The sequence below is a fragment of the Myotis lucifugus genome, unplaced genomic scaffold (genome assembly GCF_000147115.1).
Source record: "Myotis lucifugus unplaced genomic scaffold, Myoluc2.0 scaffold_222, whole genome shotgun sequence".
Lineage (NCBI taxonomy): Eukaryota > Metazoa > Chordata > Mammalia > Chiroptera > Vespertilionidae > Myotis > Myotis lucifugus.
The window spans coordinates 1875717-1890568 of NW_005871270.1; the positions used below are offsets into that span (position 1 = coordinate 1875717).

General features: G+C 43.1%; 1 pseudogene; it reads left to right on the forward strand.

The window, feature by feature from the left end:
* The first annotated feature begins 13395 nt into the window (after nt 1-13395).
* Nucleotides 13396-13918, forward strand: LOC111827800 (annotated as a pseudogene).
* The last annotated feature ends 934 nt before the right edge of the window (nt 13919-14852 follow it).

The following is a 14852-nucleotide window of genomic DNA, read 5'->3' on the forward strand; positions in this document are numbered from 1 at the left end:
GATCGATGTTTCTCTCTCATCGATGTTTCTAACTCTCTATCCTTCTCCCTTCCTCTCTGTGAAAAATCAATAAAATATATTTTTTAAATTAAAAAAAAGGAATCTGGAAGTATATGTGTCAACATATTAATAGTTCTCTCTGTATAACTCACTCTTGCCACTTAAAATCATGGCAGATAGCCAGTGAAAGGTCCTCCCCAGGATTCTCTGGTGTGGGATTTGATGTCCCCTCTAATGGTCACAGGAAACCTGAGAAATATCCAATACCAGGTTTTCCTGGTTGATGTAGCTGTAAATTCACTGGGAGTCAGGGCCCTACCTATCTTATTCATTGCTTGGCACATAGTAGGCATTCAATAAATAAGTGTTGAATTAATGGATGGTATCAGGACACCAATTTTACTTAATAATGAGCATATTCAAATGTTATTTTGATAAATTAAACCCAGATTGCAAAATTCACAAAAACTTAAGAAAATACTAGACGCCCAAATATGTTATACTTTCTCTACACCATTACAAGGCTGGGGACAGAAGTTTATTTTCTCCTATCATTTGTGTACTTTTCCAGAAGAGTTTGAGAAACAGTGAAAAATGTCTTTGTGCAAAGCCTTTCCCATCCCCTTGTGAGGCTAAATGTGACAATCTCTAACTCACAGATGAGAAAATGAAGGCAACTGCTCAAGGTCACACCGTTAAAAAGCAGGGGAATCAAAACCCAAATATATGTCTGTTTTCTCCCGAACTCATCGGTGGCTTTGAGAGGTGCAAAGTGAGACGACGAAAAGGACCTTGCAGGCCTGCGACAGCTAATGTCTGTGCTTCCTAACAAGTCATCGCCACTCAGCCCTGAGCTCCCATGTCTAAGAGGTGCTTTTTCTTAACCCTTGGAGAATCCAGAGGACGATTTGTCACCAGGGTTATTAGCATTTCTCCCTGGATATCGACAGCTTGTCTCTCCTCCCTCCAACCAGTGACTGATTTCTTCAAATGCTAGCCAAATACAGCCCAAGTCACCATGGTAAACGTATTGACAGAATCATATTAACAGCTACTGAGCATTTACAGGGTTGTAAGTTATGCAGGGAGGGAAAAGATAAGAAAAAACAAAGGGAAATAAAACAAGTTCAATCAGCAGTGACAATTATTTATTTACAAGCTGCTGGTTGGAACAGTTTTTTAAAATATATTTTAATTGCTAATTATGGTTCCTTCAGGAGAGTGGCCTCAGTCAGAATTGCTCCACCTTAAAGTAATCATTAATATTTCAGCTGCTCAGGTCAGAAACTGTTTCACAGACAGCTGTGTCTACGCAGTCGACTTCAGCTTTAGCTGCTCTCGGTAACAGAAATTCTACTGCACTGGTTGGTTTGCTACACCAAAATCAAAGCCTGCTAGTCTATTTACCATAAGGTAACAGACGTTTAAGTTCTTCTTTCTCTAAAGATTGAGGCTGGTTCAATAAGCAAAATTCTGCTCTAAGCCACCAAGACAACTGACGATTTTTCAAAGGAATGACCTATCTTTTCTAAGTTAATTTACACCTTTTATTGGGGAACATAAGTGTTGCCTTAGGCAAGATAGAGAATACAGAAGAGTTTGTTTTCCGTTTCTAATTCCCTGGGTACTCCTGTGTGAACCTTATAACAAATAAGGTCAACCTCTGGCCCAGGAGGGAAGTGGGTAAACAGGCACAAGGGCACTCTGCGTCCCCGTGTGGGCGTATGTTTGGGCATGGCCGTGTCTCCCGTGTTCCCAACTTCACATGCTTCTCAAGGAGAATCTAATCCTCACAGGAGAATTTAATCTGTTCATTTGCACGCATCTCATCAGCACCCCGCTTTGTTGAGGACTGTTTGATGTCCCATGGAAAAGACTTCGAAGTTTTTAAAAGCCTTTTTGATGTGAACCAGAAAATCACGTTTTGTCAAGAGTGCACTCAACTTGAACCTCAAAAGGTTCAGGACTCAGAAACCACACAGTTCAAGTGGGATTTAAACTGGGCAAAATCACTTCCTTGTCTTCCCCCTGCAAGTCCCTCCCTGGGCCTTTGTGCTAACAGTTTCTGTACACTGTTGGGCCATTTTCCTTCTTTCTTTTTATTCTGCACTCTTTCACTCTCACACACACACATATCTTGGCAAGAAAACCTTAAAAATCTATCACCCCCCCCCACCCCCCGCAAGAAGTAGCTATCTTCCACACGAAGCATAAAAGTTGTCTCTAGCTCCACACTCACGGATTCAGAATGGTCAATGCTGGGTCACAGAGGGCTGCACTGCTCTAGGTGAGGGTCAAATGATTTACAGAGCGAAGCAGCAATGATTGCATCCTTAATCGAGGCATTTAACTAGGTACAAGACTAGTACTCCCTATGCTCCAGGGAGCTTTGGCAGAGAAAACTAAAAACTTGCTTCGAGGAGTAGCTCCTATGTGTGTGAAGGAAGCACACACCTAAGGTCTTCACTGTTCAAACTGGAAATGAAGGAACACGAGACCTGACTCGTCCTAAAATCCGGGGGAAGACCTGAGCTGAGAGAGAATACTCTAACCCTAACTTTCTCTTCCCAAAACTCTCTTCTATTTTTTCCTCTTTAGATTCAAAAATCCAGTTACTCAAAGGTCAACAAAAGTTTAGATTCAGGAGACAGAATCTCCAGTCCAAAGTGTTCCTGATAACCCAGGAACACCAGGTTCCCTGCTCCCCATGGCTGTCACCACCTCAAAGCTTCACTGACCACTATCTCATGTTCTGCTACCAAAATACTCTCCATTTATTGAGCAGCTACTGTGGATCAGGCACCATGCTACAAATACATTCTCTCATTTAATTTGTCCAATAAAACAAAAGGGCGAGTCAGTTCATTTCCATTTTGCAGACAAGGAAACTGGAGTTCAAAGAGCTTAAATTACATGCCTCAAAGCAGCACAGTTACTAGGTGCGAGAACTTCAACGAAAGCCCAATCTGTTGAACTCCATAGTCAGTGTTCTTGGCTCACCATCATGTTGTTCAGCACCTGCTCTGTTGCAGTTTTGAATTTTTGTGTGTGGGTTTTTGTTTTAGGCATTTAGTGTTTTATACACTTATTTATTTCATATTTATTGAGTACCCACTATGGGAAAGGCATTACAGATATTTCAAAAAGTCTAAGACACTCTTCCTTCCCCTTCTCTCACTATGGCCCCTGCAGTGGCCTTTTTACAATAGTCTTCTTTTACTAACGCTTACCCTACTTCAACCTGTTATTCACATAGTAGCCTGAGTAATCTTTTTAAATGGTAAATCACAACATGGTACGAATTCCTGTTTAAAACATTCTACGGCTTCCTGTGGCACCTAGAATACTACCCAAACTCTCTGTGACTATCCGGCCCCTTCCCAGTGTACCCATTGCCACATTCCCTAAGTCCACTCCATCTCAGTCCTCAGATCTCTCTGCAGCTCCAATGCACCAAGACGCCCTTCTCTCAAGCCCTTGTGTGGTTATCACCTGCTCATCATTCATAATTCAATTCAAACATCACCTTCAAGGGCGTACTGGGCATAGCCGACAGAGTGGATCAATTTTTATGACAAATAAATAATCATGTTATCAATTAGTCATAATAATTATTTTCTTGATTAATTCTTTAGCTTTAACACAAGCAATGAACAATTTTAAAAGAATGTTTTCTTTTTAAAGATATTCAAATTTAGCAAACTACTAGATGAACTAAAATTGTTGTACATGCCAAACAAACATGTCACACCCCGCAGTTCAGTTTGTTTCAGTGTTTCAAAATTTAAACATAAATAAGAACTCCAGTGGTCACAAAGAATGGCTGAATAGAAATAACTCAATTTATGTTTCTTCCTCTTTACAATCATTGTGCATTCTGAATCTGCCATTTACATGCAGAAATGTGCAGTTTTACAGGAGTTGGAGACAGCAACTATGCCCTAAGTGAGCTCAACTGCTTCTGAACTATTTGGCACTTATTCTTGAAGCAAACGGAGTCTGCAGATGTCAGAGCCCACAGTATAACTGGAAGTTCTCCCAATTCTTCTTTATAGAATACCATGTTTGTTAAAGAATAAAAAATGTGCTAATTTGAAACTTACATATGTATTATTAAAACTCAAAAGTAACCACAGCAATTTTTTAGAACTTAGACCAACAAAAGATATATTTGGGGAGAAATATTTTATAACTGACATTGTTTAAAATTACCAGCACATGATGGTATTAAAAAGCAGACCCACTTTTAGTTGATTGTTTTAAAATTCCTCTACAGGCTAACATAGCTCCCCGCTCCCCTCACAAAGTCATACTTTATTCTCTATCACAATACAAAGAATTATAAGGGCTCTAGCTGGTTTGGCTCAGTGGATAGAGCATCAGCCTACAGACTGAAAGGTCGAAGGTTCGATTCCAGTCAAGGGCACATGCCCAGGTTGTGGGCTGGGTCCCCGGTGAGGGGTGTACAGGAGGCAGCTCATCAATGATTTTCTCTCATCATTGATGTTTCTATCTCTCCATCCCTCTCCCTTCCTCTCTGAAATCAATAAAAAAATAAAAGAATATAAAAGAAAGCTTAAGACCTCTAAAATATATATATATATGAATTGTAGGTTCTGCAATATGGGGAAACACAGGGTGTGATGGGAACAAAAACAGGTGGAAGAGTAGGAGCAGAACAATGGGAATATAACGTCCCAGAAGTCACAGGAGGGAAATTCCATACTAGAGAGGACCCTCCTCTGAATTGGGTGCAGAGCCAACTGAAAGCAGGGCCCAGAGACCTCCCTCTACTATCTGGGGAGGTAAAACCAAGTCTGCCTTTCTCTGGCTGGCATGTAAATTCATGCAAGGATTACAGAACTGACACTTGGTCTTAACCACTTATTACTACCAGAGGCAGATAGACAAATGGGCACAAATCATACTGAGCCAATGGTGTTCTCTAGACCCTAATCTTGCAAGGATCTCAACAAATGGCCACCAAAAGCTCTGACAGTACACAGGGAGGGAAGAGACCCGATTTAGGAGATGGCCAGGGATGACGTGTCTGGCCTGTTCCCACTTGGCTGTAGTGCTAACTTGAAGAAAAATATCTCACAGGAACAGCTACAAACTGAGCTGGTAAAATGGGATTCCACTGACCCCTCACATCTGCTCTCTGCACCCTATCTTGCTCTCTTGGAGAAAACAGCAAGCGTTTGACTACCTTTAAGTCTCTTTTCATTTTTAAACTCCTTTCACTATATAGCTCTCAGACCAGGGCCAGTCTGTACTTCTTAGAGGGTAAACTTGAAATAACCATCAGTCAACCTTTTTACAAATTAATTCAGAAAATTAATTTGTAATCAACAAAAATCAGACATTTTTCCAGCAACTGTGATTATACATCTTATTCGACCTGACCAATTAGAAGAAATGGAACCACTTAGTGATATGGCCCTAACTCATTTTTAAAAACTATTGGTTAGTATTCTATTTTATATGTATCATAATTTATTTTTCCAATTATCTATCAATGCACACTGCGTTGCTTCTGTGTTTTTCAAGTTATTATACAAACAATACTATCAAGTACAAACATCTTTATGTCCTTGACCAAATATATATAGGATAAGTTCCTATAGCTGCATCCTATCAAAGGATATTTGAATTTAAAATTTTCATGGATAGATATTGACAAATTGCCCTCCAAAGAGACTATACCACTTTACACTCCTACCAACTATGTGTACAGGCCCCGTTTCCCTACACCTTTATCAACAATTAATATGTTATCAAACAAATTATTCATAATTCCTTAAAATGCTTCAAATTTTCTGTCATCGTCCTGCCTCCATCTTTGTTTTCTTTCCTTCATTTTTGCTTTGTTCTGTTAATCTTCACCCGAGAATATTTTTTTCCATTGAATTTTTTTAACAGAGTGGAAAGGAGGGAGGGAGGGCAAGCTAAAGAGAGAGAAAGAGAAACATGGATGTGAGAGAGACACACTGATCATGTGTCCCAACTGGGGCCGGGGATGGAATTTGCAACCCAGGTATATGCCCTTGACCAGAAATTGAACCCTCAACCCTTAGATATGAGGGCCCATGCTCTAACCACTGAGCACACCAGGCAGGGTTCCTTTTTAAAAAAATCCTCACCTGAATATATGTTTTATTGAGGGAGAGATCTGTTGCCTCCTATAAGAACCAGACTGGGGATTGAACCTACAACCTAGATATATGAATTGAATCCGAAACTTTTTGGTGGACAGGACGAGGCTCCAACCACCTGAGCCACCCAACCAGGGCTCTTTTCTTCCTACGCTTTCTAGTCCCTTTTGGTTTTCTTCCTGCCTCCTCTGTGAAGACTGTCCTATACTTTTTTTCTACACTATACTCCTGATTCCTTTCCCTCACTTCTTCAACCACCTCATTTTTCCTGCTCACAAATCTCCCTTATAGTTTCTCTGCGGCTCAACATGATTCAAAAACAATACTCTTCCCCTGCTCTCCCAACCTCTGGCCCTCCTGAGCCAAGAAGGAATGTTAATAGGGAAACCTGAAAATCTTTAATCTGGGTCAAAATATCAGAAAAAAGTCAATTCAGCTTGGTGTAACTCTGAGGGGGAAAAATTGAGGAAAAATCTGCATTATTGAAATCTGTTTTATTCCCTGTGTTAGAACTGAATCAGTTATTTTATATTTTACATTCCACACCTGGATTTCCTACCTTTGAATCAAGGAGGGGTGGAAGAAAAAAAAAAGGAAAAATCCAAAAATGGCTGATTGAAAAGCAGCAAGAAATGGGGAGGAAGAGTAGAGGTGAGGAGGAAAATCACAGCTTAGGAAAAAAGTCAACTTCTTAAGTCCTCTAAGGAAAGTTCTTTACTTTAGCTCCATCACCACTCCCTTCATTCCAGAGCTCTAAAAACAGAATCACAGGGCAGGAATGGGTTGGAGGGTGGGGCAGAGTGGCAGAGGGAGTGAAAGTATCCTATTCCTCTACATGCAACGCCCCACCCCTGCCCCCAACTTCTTATCCAGCAAAGCTCTATCCACCACCAAGAATCAGCTTAATAGAATAAACCACTTAGGGCTGAGGCTCAGAGAAAGTCAAAGACCCCACAATCTCCTTGCCTATTAAGCTTCTTAGAAGTTAGAATGCTGCTAAAGAAAGTGATATTATGGCCAAGCTACTTAGAAAAAATACAAGAATGCTAAATTGTGAAGAGGGAGGCCAGTTTGGGGGTTTATGAGCATCTATCTTTAACTAGATGATGCAGCAGGGGGTGGACACTGGAGTGGGAGCAAAAGTAGCCAGCTGTGAGAACAGCTGCTCTAGTAGGTCTTCAAGTTGAGATGGAAAAGAAGGGTATCTGTAGAATGTACAAGAATCTGGATGGGAAAAAGTAATCTTTTCTCCCTTAGGATAAAGGGAAAACACACTGTTTATGTAAGTAATTAGAAAACATGCAAAATAAAGCAACCCGCAATAGTTTCTCCCTACTCAAATGTCTCAATGATTCTAAACATTCTGCTACTTCCTTATCCTCGCCCTAATAAAGTTGGCAAAGTAAATGGCCCACAGGCTTGCTATCTCAGTAGCTGGCAAGGACAAGGCAAAGAAAGGGGCAAAGCAAGCCCTGCATGCTAAAATAAAGTCCTGATGGCTCACTGTCCTTAACAGATGGCTCACTGTTAAGAGGTCAGTGTAGAATTCTGGTTATTTCCACCCTCTTTCTTTTAGGGTAGTTAAAAAAGGGGATCATCAGGTGAGCTCTAGTCATTTTTGCTCTAGCCCCTATTTAACTGGAGCCAAGAACAGACAACATTGTACATACCATCTTTTTAACCTCAATTGGTAAAATTGAGGGGGGGAGGTGAGGGGCTATAGGAAGACCTGTCTCACACTGCACAAACCCCATCAGAGACCAGGACCCCCCAGAGCTGTTGTCCCTGTAATGTTATCGAGGGTTAAGGCAGGGGGTCAGATCCTGGTTCAGGAGACTTCAAATCTGTGCCTAAGCCCTAATAATAGTGATCACTGCTCACATTTATTAAAGGCTCACTTTGTGCCAGGCACTGTTCTTAGGACTTCACTTGTATTTCATGTTAACTTGTTTAATCCTATAATCCTGAGACTGGTACTAGTGCTGGTCCCAGTTGACCCTGAGGAAACTGAGGCACAGAAGGTCCAGATGCATCTGGCGCGTCTCACAGACTTAGCTCTTCTTGAACTGCCACATCGTAAAGTGCTGACTGTGTCAGACAGGCCCTGTACCACATGGGGCATTAGGAGATAGCAGATGCTAAACCATCTTCCCCCTCCCATCAAGGGCTATGTTTGACAAACTTGTTGAGATCGTAACTAGTAAGTTGTAGGCAATCCATTAGGCACTGGGAATGGAGATGAATAAGATACAGTCCCACCTCAAGGCACTCACAGTGCAGGTGAGGAAGGCTTGTGAGTGGGCCAAAACAGATCATGCCTAAGGGCTGCCGCACTACGCAATTTCTTCTAGGATGGACACAACCTACACACATATGTGAAGTGCTGAGAACAGTGTCTGGCACACAATGAGCAGATACAAGTATTAGTCTTAGTCTTATTACCTTGAGAATCTGCCCCATAGGCCTCCCTCTCCTGGGGTTTTCCTCCTTCCCTTTGACTCTGCAGCCAGATTGCCTGGGTCTGAATCACATCTCTGCTATTTCTTGCTTTCGTGGCAATGGGCACATTGCTTAAACATTCAGTGCCTCGGTTTCCTCATCTGTAAAACGGAGATAATAACAATACCTATCTCGTAGGGACTTTATGAGGATTAAATAAATAATTACCTGTTAAGCACTCAGAATAGTGCCTGACACATAGAAAGTGCTCGGAAGGTGTTAGCTATTCTTATTAGAAGTAGTGCTATGTTCCTGCCTTTGCCTGCAGTCATTTCACTTGCAATAAAAAGACTGAATTTAAATGCATCTGGTATGGTTAGTTTAAGGATAGGAAGTCTCTGGGACTAAATAGGAGGAGAACAGTTCCCCTGGGAAGTTGGAGGAATAACCCTGGAACTTGTTAATTAAGATCTTGTTAATGAATCTGCTTGTTAATGGTCTATTAAATAATCACACAGTGAAGTTTACCGCACAAGCAAAGCCTTCTTCAAACGCTTGCTCTTTCCAGTCCTCCTGGCTCAGCTCTGACTTCTAAAGCTCTCTCCTGAGGGCAAGCCCTTCCAAATCCTTCCAAATCTGACCCGGGCCTCTTCATCTTGTCATACTGGCTCGTGAGCATGGCTATTCTCACAGCCTAAGAAAGGTGTCAGGCAGAAAGCCACCTTCATCTAGATTCTGCCTATCATTTTTTAGGCTGAGGCATTACACCTCTGAGCCAAAACATTTCCGTACACCAAGTAGGAATAGATTCACTGGCCCTGGAAACTAAAAAATAAAGGTGCCCTGAACCTTGCTGAGAAGAAAGGCAGAGGCTAAATTACTTTCAGTGGTAATCTGGTAAAATAACATTTCAGCTGCGACGCCACAGATCTGCATAGGAAGTGGCCTGCCAATCTACATTCACCAGAAGCCTAAAAAAACTTTCGTCCCAGACCACGGAGGAGAATAACGCTACAGCCAGTGTCAGGGAATGCAGACTCTTCTGGAGCCCACTTCAAGGATGAACAGCATGTAAGAGGGCTCCCTCTAGGTTGAATACTCAGGTATTTCATAAACTACTTTAGTCTCCTAAGACCATGCTACTTAGACAGAAGTTCTTGGAAGGAACGGAAGATTTTGTGTGGTGTGTGTGTGCAGAGGGGTGGGAGGCATTCATATGGTTACTTTTACATGACAAAACACGTCTGTGTTATCTTTTCAGATTCAACAGCCCTGTAAGTAGAGCAAGGCTTAGTCGCTAGCTCCCATTTTAGATATGAGTTACATAGCTAGTACATGACATGCCAGAGCTTCTGACTCTGTGCTCTTGTCCTATCACTGAACTGTTCTCAATGCCTCCATTTCTAGTCATCGCTTCCCACTTGTAAAGATGCCCGGAGGTGCCCAGCCCTGGGTGGTCCTTCAGACTATGTCAAAGTGGGAGAGCCAGCACAGCTCAGGCAAGAAAACAGTGGTTTGGGTTCACTTATTCCCACCAGTATTTCTGAGCTAGGTGCTACATGAGGAGAAACACTAGATTATTGTATGTACAAGGAAACAGACATGGGCCCACGGAGGAGGGACAATTCAGCAATTCATGCAAGACAATGTCATGAGTGTTTAAAAGGGGGAAAGTGTGTTGGGAAAAGGACACCACCCCCAAGTCCACTATCAAGATTGACGAGAACATCCACTAGCATACAGGTGGCTGAAGTCACCTGAACCTAGCACCAGGTTCACTTCTACCCTCTGGCAGCTGCCCCCAGAAGGGTTAAAGTTTCAATTAGATTGACAATCTGCAGGTGTTGGTGAGTAACTGCCACTGAGCGATTCCTCTAATCCTCCAACCCTTATTTCTTTACAAATGAGCATTTTAGCATAAGAAGAAAGCTTAAGGGCTGGGGAAGAGGAGAGAATAAGCTGGCAAAAACCCTCTCCAGCCCCTTCTGGGCAGTATAACAGCAGTGAGAAGACAAGCTGGCTGGAGCCCCAAGGAGCACCAAAGCATGACTGGCCTCCCTCACATCTGGCTAAGCACTGTGAACCCCTCCGCTGGGCTGTCTCATAATTACAATATTGCACCAAGAAAGGGGCTGTCTGCGCATATACAGCCAGCTGATCAGCAATCAGGGAGGAAAATGGAAAGAACCCGAGGAGGAGCAAAGGCAAAGGGGGGAACTAGAGGCAGCTGGACAGATCCAACTGCTGAAGGGAGGCTGGAGAAGAAAGGCTCTGTCATGAGCATACCCTGTGTCTTTTATTCGATCATTCCTGGGCTCCTCGATGGAATCCCAGACTTTTCCTCTCTAATTGTCTAGTCCAGTGGTCGGCAAACTGCGGCTCGCAAGCCACATGCAGCTCTTTGGCCCCTTGAGTGTGGCTCTTCCACAAAATACCACATGCGGGCACGCACGTACATTGCGATGGAAACTTCGTGGCCCATGCGCAGAAGTCGGTTTTCGGCCTGGGCAAGTCTATTTTGAAGAAGTGGTTTGGAAGTGGGGGGTGTCGGTCGGGTCGGGTGAGGGGAGACAGGGCGCAGGCGGGCCACGGGATACGCAGCATGGGGGGGCGGGGGAGGCGCGCGATGCATGCACGAGTTGAGTGAGCCAGTCAGCAGTCTCATTGTGCAGTGGTTAGTGCTAGTCGCGTCCGCAAATCGCGCGCGGGTGACAAAAGTACCTACTCGAAGCATAAAGTTACCTGTATTTTTCCAACCAGCTGCAAATCCTACAGGTATTTTTGTCATCAATTTAAGAATTGTAATTATTTTGTGTTGATGGCTTTATTATTATAAAATGAAACTTTTTTTAGGTGCCAAGTATACAAGACGAGTGTGGATGGGAGAGTTGGAAGGGGTCGACCTCAGTGAACGTACCTCAATCAGATTGAGGACGTTTTTAGCAAAGGCCAGCTTAGGAGTACCCTAAATAAGTTAATAACAATGTACCTACCTATATAGTTTAAGTTTAAAAAATTTGGCTCTCAAAAGAAATTTCAATTGTTGTACTGTTGATATTTGGCTCTGTTGACTAATGAGTTTGCCGACCACTGGTCTAGTCCTAACTCCCCTTCCTCTAAGGCTGTACTCCTCTCTGGAAGCTTGTCTTTGAAACTCTCACTCCACCCAAGGTGAGTAATTCATAAACTTTAAGGAGCATAAGAATCCCCTGCTTACTACACCTACAGTTTTCCAGGCCACATTCCCTGAGATCTGGTGTGGGCCCTGAGAATCTAAATTATAAATAGCATTCTCCACCCTAACCCTCCTCCACCACTACCACAAGTGATCCGGAAGCAGATGGTCCTTAGATCACATTCTAAGAACCCAGCCTTGGGGGACTACTCCTTCTCCTGAAATCCCAGAGCCCTGATCGTCTGTTTTTTTTTAAAATATATCCCTGATTGTCTGTTTTTTTTAATATATTATCATTGCTTTTTCATATATATATATATATATCTTAACTACTCACCTTAACCATAAGGCCCTCAAGAAGAGGAAGTCTCATCTCCTACTTCTCTGATGCCCCTGCAACAGCACTGAGCACGGCTCTCTACACACAGGAGCTCAGGAAATGCTGTGGATGTAGAGAGATGATGACGATAAAGAGGCCGGGGAAGGAAAACCACAAGAGGAATGGCAGAGCACGGAGGCAGTGGCTGGAAGGAACTGTTTTCAGTATGCCTACGTGTGCCGGGCTGCAACAACAGTGTGCGTCTCTTTTTTTCCTTCTTCAATAGTCTTGGCACTGCACGCCTACCCTCCCTCATGAAAGCCAAGCCTGAGCAATGCACCTCCCATCGAAAACTTTGCCAAGAAATCGTGCCAAGAATCCCTGGTGCAATGTGGCTTAGTTTAACGGCTAAGGGAGGACTCTAGGTCTCTGTGCGAGGCAAAGTATAGAGCTGAGCGTGAACTTTAGTAAAGGTAGGGCCCTTGATCTACCTCACTAAACATCCACATGGTAATGACTTTCCTTCAGGTCAACAAACATTTCCTGTGTGTCTTCTTCACACCAAGCATGGTCTGGGTGCTCATAAGATATCCTATGTCGTCAGAAAGTATTTCATAGTGATTTATCTTTAGAAAGTTACCTTATTTTTTAAAAATTTATCTTTATTATTGCAAGTATTACAGAGTTCCCCTTTTTCCTCCATTGACTTCACCCCCCAGGTTATGCATGTAAGTTCTTTGGTTAATCTCTTCCCATCCTCCTTCCCTCTAAGATTCGTCAGTCTGTTCTAAGAAAGAATATATGCACCCCTATGTTCATAGCAGTGCTATTTACAATAGCTACGATCTGGAAATAGCCCAAGTGCCCATCAGTAGATGAATGGATAAAAGTGCTGTGGTACATTTATATCATGGAATACTGTAAAAAAGAAGGATCTCGTGCCCTTTAAGACAGCATGGAGGGACCTGGAGAGTATTATGCTAAGTGAAGTAAGCCTGTCAGGGAAAGACAAGTATCACATAATCTCACTCATATGTGGATTCTAATGAACAAAATAAACTGATGAACAAAATAGATCCAGGCATAGAAGCATGGAATAGAAAGTTACTTTACAGTGCCCTCAGTGGTCGTGGATCTGTCTCTTGCTTCAACAGTATTTGGATGGAACAGACCCAGGGATGCTCCTTCTTTCAGCCTCCAACCACCCTCCACCGTCTTTTCCAGTCACTACCTTCGGAACCACCTCTGTGACCAGCCAACACAAGTTTGTTTGTTTTTCTACCTTAACTCCCTATTGCCAAACAACCATGAGCTCCCAAATTCATCAGAACAATTCCACCCAGGTGGAGGCTGCCGTCAACTGCCTGGCCAACCTGCATCTGTGGGCCTCCTACACCTACCTGTCCCTGGGCTTCTATTTCGATTGCGACGACGATGTGCCTCTGGAGGGCATGGGCCACTTCTTCAGGGAGTTGTCGGAGAAGAAGCGAGAGGGCTCCGAGTGTCTCTTAAAGATGCAAAACCAGTGCGGTGGCAGCATTCTCTTCCAGGACATGCTGAAGCCTTCCCAAGACGAATGGGGCAAAACTCAGGATGCCATGGAAGCCACCATGGCCTTGGGAGAACTTAAACCAGGCCCGTTTGGAGCTACAAGTCCTGGGTTCTACCCGCACAGACCCTCAGCTCTGTGACTTCCTGGACAACCACTTCCGGGGTGAGGAGGTGAAACTCATCAAGAAGATGGGCAACAACTGACTAACATCCGCAGGCTGGCCCCAGGCTGAGCTGGGCAAGTATCTCTTCGAAAGGCTTACCCTCAAGCATGACTAGGAGCCTTTGGAGCCCAGAAGCCTTTGAGGGGCCCCTCTGCATTCCCCTGGTGTCTGGCTTTTGCCTGAGCCTCCCCCCAAAACTACTAGCCCTTCTTTTCACCACCTGAAGCCCTCTCCCATGCATTGAACCAAATGGAAACAATAAAGCTTTTTGCAGCAAAAAGAAAAAAAATTACTTTAAAAGTAAGACCCTATATCAGGGGTGGGCAAACTTTTTTGACTCGAGGGCCACAATGGGTTCCTTAAACTGGACCGGGAGGCCGGGAACAAAAGCATGGATGGAGTGTTTGTGTGAACTAATATAAATTCAAAGTAAAACATCATTGCATATAAAGGGTACGGTCTTTATTTTTTATATTAATTTTTATTCATTTCCAAAAGGACCGAATTCTGCCAGAGGGACCGGAAGATTGCCCACGGCTGCCCTATATGATACTGGGCCTCTAAACACATAAGCATCAAATGGACTTTCTCTTTGAATGCCTGGAGATAGGATGAAGTACTATAGAGATCTGAGGTCAGGCCTCAGGTCTTGGTGGAGAGAAATTCTATTATTTATCGTGTGAGCAATTCTTGGAAGCTCTGAAGTTCTTTCATTCTTAGATGCCGTACTTTGTCCAGAAAACCAAACGGCCATCCCTAGCCCCTTTGAGTAAGCAACTCCTTCTTGATTTCAGATATCAACTCAAAGCTATCCCTGACTCCTAGGCAAGATTAGGTGCTCCTGCTCTTAATCCCATGGCATTTTATACTTCCCCTATTATAGTACCTTTCACAATATCCTGCAGTTGCTTACTAAATATTAAACTCCAGGAAGGCAGGGGACTACAATCTGTCTTGCTTATCATCATATCTCCAGCACCTAACATGATGTCTAAAACAATGCAGGTGTCAGTAAATACTGGATAAATGGCTAAATGTATTAATGACTG